Below are 7,936 nucleotides of genomic sequence, written 5' to 3'. Positions count from 1 at the left end.
AAAAAAAGAATACCATTTGCAAATAACCTCCTATTACTTAGGGCTTTGATTTTTACTGTATTATGGAAGAGTTGGCAGGAGCAGCAGAGAAAAACAATGGACCCTGCAGTGGAGGACCAAGAATAACAAGGCAGGTCTTTCTTAAGCTTGTCACTCAAACCCAAGGGCTTCTTTCTGGAGCAATCTTTGATGTGAATGCTCAAAATGTTCCAAATCCAATGGCCATTTAAATCTTAATGATAAAACTCAGGAGCCATGCAACTGTTTAAAACAGGAAAAGGATTCTGAAAATCCTACAAAACCAAGTCTTGGGTCCTGGTGCTCCTGATAAGAGAAGAAAATCAAGGTCAGCCCCGTTCTTTGCCCAATTCGAGGAGATTTTATTTTCAAAGATTGTGTGTAGCTGTTAGCATTACAAGGCAAATGTGGACGGCTGGCTTACTATTTCATCTACATTATTTCAGGGGAATGTTTAAAATTTGAGGGGTGCACAATGTTGGCTCGAAGCAAGGAGAATCGCCCTCACATTCATGGCAGGAGTTTCAACTGGCCCAACATTTCTGGAAGAAGTTTTGGCAATATGTATTAAAAGGCTCAAAAAACGGCCAATGAGCCTATGAAGAGATGCTCGACATCACTAAACATTAGAGAAATGCAAATCAAAACTACAGCGAGCTGTCACCTTGCACCCGTCAGGATGGCCGCTCTCCCATTATTGAAAGAACAGAAAACAAGTGTTGGCAAGGACAGGAAGAAATTGGGGTCCTTGCGCACTGTTGGCGGGAATGCAAAATGGTGCAGCCGCTATAGAAAACAGTACGGAGGTTCCTCAAAAAATTAAAAATAGAACCACCATATGATCCATCAATTCAACCTCTGGATATATATACGAAAGAATTGAAAGCAGGATCTTGAAGAAATATTTGCACACTCGTGTTTACTACAGCATTATTCACTATAGCTAAGAGGTAGAAACAACCCAAATGTCCACTGATGAATGAACTGATAGACAAAATGTGGAATACATACACGATGGAATATTATTTGGCCTTAAAAAGGGAGAAAACTTTGACACCTACTGCAACATGGATGAACTCGAGGGCATTATGTTAAGTGAAATGAGCCAGTCACAAAAGGACAAATATAGTATGATTCCACTTATATGACACATCTAGAGTAGTCAAAATCATAAAAACAGTAAGTGGAAAAGGGGTTGCCAAGGGCTGGAGGGAGAGGAGGGGAAATTAGTGTTTGATGGGCATAGAGTTTTCAGTTTCGTAAGATGAAAAACTTCTAGAGATCTATTGCATAGCAATGTGAATATACTTATCGCTACCAAACCGTACACTTAAAAAGTTTGAGGTGGTAAATTTAAACCATTTAAGTTAAATGTTATGTGTTTGTGAGCACAATTAAATGTAAAATAAAAGATTTTAAAAAAGGCCTGCCAAGGAATTCCATTTCTGGAATTCTTTCCTGAGACGCTCTCAAGGCCTTCTGCTCACATGGTCTGTCACAATGTGACATACGACACTAGGAAAATAGGAGTGATCTAAATATTCAACCACAGGGCGTTGGATAAACAAATGATCACAAGGGATCCAGCGGAAAACTCTGTAGCCAATAAGAATTTTGTCATGTAAGACTACTTAGTGGCTTGGAAAATGATCATGACATAGTAAATTAAAAAAAGTCACATTAGAACTTAGGATTATAGTGTGATTCCCAATTTTGCTATAATTCAGATGTATATGCTTAGAATAAAGACTGAAAGATATATATCAAAATGTGAACAGGGTCATCTTTGGGCACGAGGTTTTGAGTTGACTTCTACGCATGTCTGTGCATTTGTCTGCAGTCTCCGAGATGGCCACGTACCACTTTTGTAATCAGAAATAAGTAATATTTAAAAAGAGGAGCAGGCTTGAATCCCCAGAAGGACTGTCACGCACTGCGAGGCGAGACTGGGAGAGTTAAGTGACTTTCGTCGTTGTCTACTTTATGTATTTTCCTTTTTTTTCTATATAAAAAACGGACACATCACTTTTATAATTAAAAAAGAAGGATGAGGTCAAAGCGAAGTGTAGTGGCTGTCATCTTCTTTTCCAGGCCACACCCACTGGATGTCTGTCAAGGGTCATGGCTTCCAAGAGAGCAAGCGTAAAAGGAGGCTGAGGCCAACAGCGCCAGTCTCGAAAGCCCCACGACAGGCACTGCCCGCCCTGGAAGTTCCAGGTGTTCGGTGGTGTGCCATCCACGCACAGATGAAGTAGGGCCGGAGCGGGCAGGGGTGGGCAGCGGTACCTCCTGGAGAGCCTGTCCTTGAGCAAGTGGGGACCGGAGAGGAGGATTTGACCCTCCAAGCGAATAATCCGCATGACTCAGATGGAAGAGGACACTGGGTGGGAGAACCCCCTACCCAGGTGGGTGCGAGTGTCTCTGTCCGGATGTAGGACTCGTTCTGCAGCAGGGAGCGACGGGACATTTCTGCTTGTTTAAAGGAGGTGCTGGGTTTGGCGTGCTGCCCAGGTGTGCAGGAGCGGCATTTCGTGTTATTCACCAGCAACTGCACTGTCAACGTATTTGAGGGTGACTCAGCACAAACACGAAGTCACCCCGGCTTTACCTTTTTAAAGGCATAGTCGTGACCAAGTGAAAGACATCGCAGGAATTTCAGGCTCTGACAATACTTGCTGTGATGGTTTTGAAGTTGATCAGAGACAGGGAGGGGACTGTTTTCAACTTGCCTAAGGATTTAATTCGCTTTGTCAAGCTGATTTTGCATTTTTCTAAAAGGTCCTCCATTCTTAGGACAAATATAGTTCTTTTCATCTTGCTTTTCATTTTTCACGACACAAGCGTGTCTCATGTTAATAAATATTCTTTAAAAATCTCCAGAATGGTACATAGTATCCCATATGACTGGACCATAAATTATCCTTTTATTGCTATTGAGGTTATTGGCCATTTTATTAATATTAATACTACTGCGGTTAATATTTTTGTGCCATCCGGCTTTGTTTGCACTGCAGATTATTTCTTTAGGAGTGATTTCAAAAGTGAAACCACTCAGTCCGAGCATGCTCATCTTTCGGTGTGTTTTCTTGTTGTTGTCCAATTTTATTTCATGCTGCACGTATATATTTTTTTCTGTTTTAAAGATGAAAATGGCTTTTTCCTTAAATGCAAAAGAAATACCTACTCGATAAAAACAAAAAGACATAAAGAAGTGAAAATTACCAGGCAAATCCATCGCAGATAATCGTTAACCTTCCTTCCAGAACTTTCCTTTCGTACACATCTGTAACAATATAACATTATATGTAATAACTATACACGTTCATCTCTAACTTATTTTCCCTTGACATCTCGCAAACATCTTTCAAATTATTTGTTTGTTTGTTTGTTTTTTAACGCCTCCAGCACCTGGTATTTCTAATTTCTAATAATTAATAGAGGGCTCTGTAATTTGGGGGGCCGCACAGTGCACCCCTGTGTGCAGATGTACTTTCTGAACTCGTTCGGATGTTTTGAAGGCTCTCGACTCCTATCACTAAAGCACTTTCCAAATGGCTTCTACCAATCGCCACTCTCCCCGTTAGTGTGTGATGGTCCCTGTCTTGACCAATGAAAACCGTTTGCAGTGTCCTATTTACCCCCCCTCCCCCCCGAAATGCTTCTAGCAAAGAGTAGAGCCAGGAATCCCGACCCTAAGTCTTGGCAGTGTAGGCCGTCTTCTCAGAGAGAATGGAAAAGCATCGTGGTGGCCTACCCAGCACGGAAGCCGGCTGGAGGAAGTTAGGAGGGGATCCTAGGACTCCATCATTACAATTACGTGTTAATAAAACCCGTGTCATGTTTCGGAATTCAGATGGGGGGTTTGTTTACTGTAACGTAAAGCATCTTGGGAGAGCACTGTGCACAGATATGAGCGATTAACTCAATCTGAGAAACCAGTTCTCGCGGTTCGTAGAACACCCCGCGAACGCTCTAATTACAAACGCGGCCCAAAAGGCCAGTCTCGCAGGAAGCAGGAAGCCTCCTAATTAGGCAGGACTTCCAACACAGGCTAAGGATTGAGATGTCGACACCGGGATCTGCACTGTGCCCCCAGGGCCCGAGGGTGTGTCACGTGCAAACGGCGTCCACCTTGGAAGGAAGTGTGAGAACAGGGCATGTAGGTGTGCCTGGCTCACTCGGCAGGGACCATTTGCAGGGCTGGATAACCTGCCATCACTGGCACCTGGGGCCAGGTGTGACTTACCATCGTAAGTGCAAACTCCGTCCATATAACTCCAGGGCCCTGAGCTGCCACAGACAGAGGGGATCGGGGTGCAGTGAGAGGGAGTTGGGGTGCTTGGGAGCTCTGGGGAGCTGTCTCGCCCTCTCGCTTGGAGGTCTGGAAGGCGGCGTTTCATCTGTGAACTTTTCTGATCCTACTTTCCACAGAAGACAACGCTGTCCAGTAAACAGGGGACATGACGTGCTTCGCTCAGGTTTTATCCTGCTCCTAGGTAAGGTCCCAGGAGGGAGGGACACCGCGCATGTGTCAGCAAAGGGGGAGCCAGAAGCGTCAGCAAACCATGGTTTTGTCCTGTATGTGGCACAAAGGTTTCCTGTGGCTTTTGCTTTTCTATTCTGTTTTGTAGGGAAGGAGCAGATAGCAACTGAGGAAATAAAGTTCTACAAACTAGTAGTGGCCAGTGGCCCGGGTGCCATCGGAGAAGAGGGAGGGGCTGGCCCAAGCCACTGACCCTCATTTTGATTCACAAGCCCTGGCCGCTCTCTGCCTCTGTCTCTGTCTCTGTCTCTGTCTCTCTGCCTCTCTGTCTCTCTCTCACACACACACACGCACACGCACTGTCTCTGTCTCTGCCTCTGCCTCTGCCTCTGCCTCTCTGTCTCTCTCTCACACACACACACACGCACACGCAGTGTCTTTCCTTACCTAATACATGCGTGTCTATGAGAAGACCTAGTTCCAGAGCCAGCACTGGCCCTAGGCAGTCACTTCCTCTCGGGGCCTCAGCCCCCTCTGCTCTGTGAAATCAGAGTGCATAACCCACAGGGTCGTCGCGGGGAGCGGGAGAGCTGGGGAACACGAGCGGGTGTAGCAGAGAGCTGCCCACAGGTGGCACTCAGCAGCGGGGGCCAGTTCTAATCCGAAAGTCCGCAAGTGGAAGTGGCTCTAGGACTGTGAGCATATTTGTCCCTTAGGGTCGCTGATCAGCCCCCGATGCCTACGATGCCCACAGAGGCTCATATGGCAGCGACTGGGTAAAAAGCCTGCAGCGGGACCACAAGCCACTTGCCCACAGACTGGCATGATATACGTGCTCAGTACATGACTGTTCCAATAATGAATGAATGAATGAACCAGCTTTTAACCTGAAAAACAGCTGACACGAGTCCAGCGCTGTGGGCACGCGCCCAGGCCCCACACCCCATCTCGCCCGTTCTCCCCAGGGCTGTCCGTGTATCTGGTCTCCTTTTCCTCCCTTGCTTCCCTCCCTTTAACTCCTCCCCATCTCTCTCCTCTCTCTTTACCCCTATTCTTCCTAGTCTTCCACCCAATGAGCTCCTACTCATCCTACAGAACCCACTTCAGAGCGTCCCTCCTTTGGGAGGCTGGCCTGCCCCACTGGGCAGAGCTGGGAGTTCTCTGCCTTGGGCTTTCCATCTTCCCTACGGCACTGCTCCCATCGCTTTGGGGTTTCCCCGAGCCCGGAGCTTTGGAGCAGAAATTTTGTCTTACCCATCTCTGAATATGAAGCATCCTACCCAGGGCCTGTCATCTCAAAGGTGGGTCCTACGTGTCTGGTCAATGGCAAAGTGTCACAGAGCATCAGGCCTTCTTAAGCGGATTGGCCCCGTTTTGCACTTGAACCCATGCGCAGGATTCATTAAGGCCTTTCCAGTGCCCTGAACTGCAAGCCAGGAGCAGGGCTCATCGTTCTGCCCCTGGGTTAGCTTCCAGGGGGTGTCTAGATGGTTGGCAGCCCTTGGGACCCAACACTAGCACCAGAAGACCGTGGAGCAACATAGATACTGAGGGGTCATCAAGAAGAAAATCTAACAAAGGAATGCGAATGCCCTTAACCAGAGACCCAGGGCGCAAAATAGTTGGGTCCTCAAAGGGGTTTCACCTTCCAGAAACAATATGAAAATAACCAGGATAAAGCGTTGTGCTTTGCGAGGCTGCTCTTGTCGGCCGGCCCTCCCGTGCCGCTGGGTGCAGGCAGACAGTAGGACGCCACCCCACCTCTTCTTCCTCTGCTATCAGGAACGTCTGTGCCTTACCCAGCCCTGACTGGCGAGAGAGAGAGAGAGAGATAGAGAGAGAGCGGAGAGGGAGATGAGAGAGAGAGAGAGAGAGAGAAAGAGAGAGAGAGAGAGAGAGAGTGCGAGCGAGCGCAGGCTCCTCCCTCCCAAGGAGCCAGTGCCTAGAGGAGGGGACACAGTAACTCAAAGCCTCGGAGACATTCCCAGAAGCGTACTGCATCGTCTGCCAGGGCAAAAGGCTTCTGAGGGGCTGTGACATCTGAGTGGCGTCTGGGCGGACTGGGAGGGTCTCACTGGGTGACCAGGAGGAATAAGAGCGCAAACAGAACGCCAAGCACCGGCTGATCCCTAATGGTCATCATCAGTCCAAATTCCTCTGCTGGCACGAAGGTGTCCTCCTCGGAGGGGTCTCCCAAGCTGGAGTCTTCAGGGGCGCCCCAGTTCAGCACCACCAAGCTCAGGTACAAACTCCTAACACACACTCGAGGCCTCTCTTCTGTCTGGAATGTTCTCCTCCTCCCTCTACATCTTCTGAGGTCCTTCCTGCTTTAGCTCCCCCGTGAGACTGTGGGCTCCGTTGTAGGCACCGTGCGGCCCCTTCAGCAGCCAGCACAGGGGGCGCTTGAGTGTGAATGAAAGAATGACAAAATGAACAAGGAAGGAGTGTGGGTCCTTGTCCTTGCATAAGAGTCCATCTGGAAATCCCCTTTAGAACATGCCAGTGGGGGACACTGAGGCAGGACCCGCTGCCTAGAGCTGTCTTGACAGGTAGGAAGAAAAAGCAACTACTCTGGCTGGGTTCTGGGGGCTGCTCTTGCTCCCCCAGCAAAGGAGAGGTGGGGTCTGGCCACGGGGGAGCATTTGTCCCAGCTGGGGAGGTTGCTCCCAGCACATGGGAAGCTTGGGGTGGACCTGGGGTACAAAAAGGACTGTCCCCTCCTTGCCCTGAGGGGCTTCTAGCCCAGAGAGGAGTCAGAGCTGGTTACAAGTAGAGAGAACCCAGAAAGCGTGATGGCCCAGAGAGTGAGAGGGCTTGTCGGGGAGCGAGGGACACAGGAAGGACGATGCAGCCCAGGTGGCACCGGAGCCCGTCTGGGAAGAGGGCTGAAATGAGGACACGTGGCAACGTGTGTGTACGGCTGCGCATGAGCATGCATGTCTTTACGTGTCTGTGTGCATGCATGTGCGAGTGTGTATGGGACATGCGTGTATATGTGTGAGCACGTGCATGTATGCATATGCACGTATCTACAATGGACATGTATGTATGCGGCTATGTGTGTGTGTGAGTGAATTACGTGTATGAGCGGAGCACGCATGTGTGTATATATTTGTGTATCTACGTGTGCATATGTTTGGCTTCGCATGTATATATGTGTATTCACGTGTGCGTATATGTGTGAGCATCGTGTAAAGGTGTAAGTGGATGGGCACAACAGCGTGCACCTATGTATGTGTCTTGTGTGTGTCCACGTGTGTACGTGTGGGTGGAAGGGCGTACTACACAGAGGGAAAACACGAGGTTGGGAACACGGAACAGTTAGTCGCCATCATGGGGTGGGCGGGGGGCTAGGTGAAGGCGTGAGGTTTGGGAGCAGGTGCACGACGCCTGTGAGTTCATTGGTTTCTTGGAGAGCACCTGAGGGACCAGGAT

Source organism: Pteropus alecto, unplaced genomic scaffold, assembly GCF_000325575.1.
Source record: "Pteropus alecto unplaced genomic scaffold, ASM32557v1 scaffold74, whole genome shotgun sequence".
NCBI lineage: Eukaryota > Metazoa > Chordata > Mammalia > Chiroptera > Pteropodidae > Pteropus > Pteropus alecto.
This window is presented reverse-complemented; position numbering follows the sequence as displayed.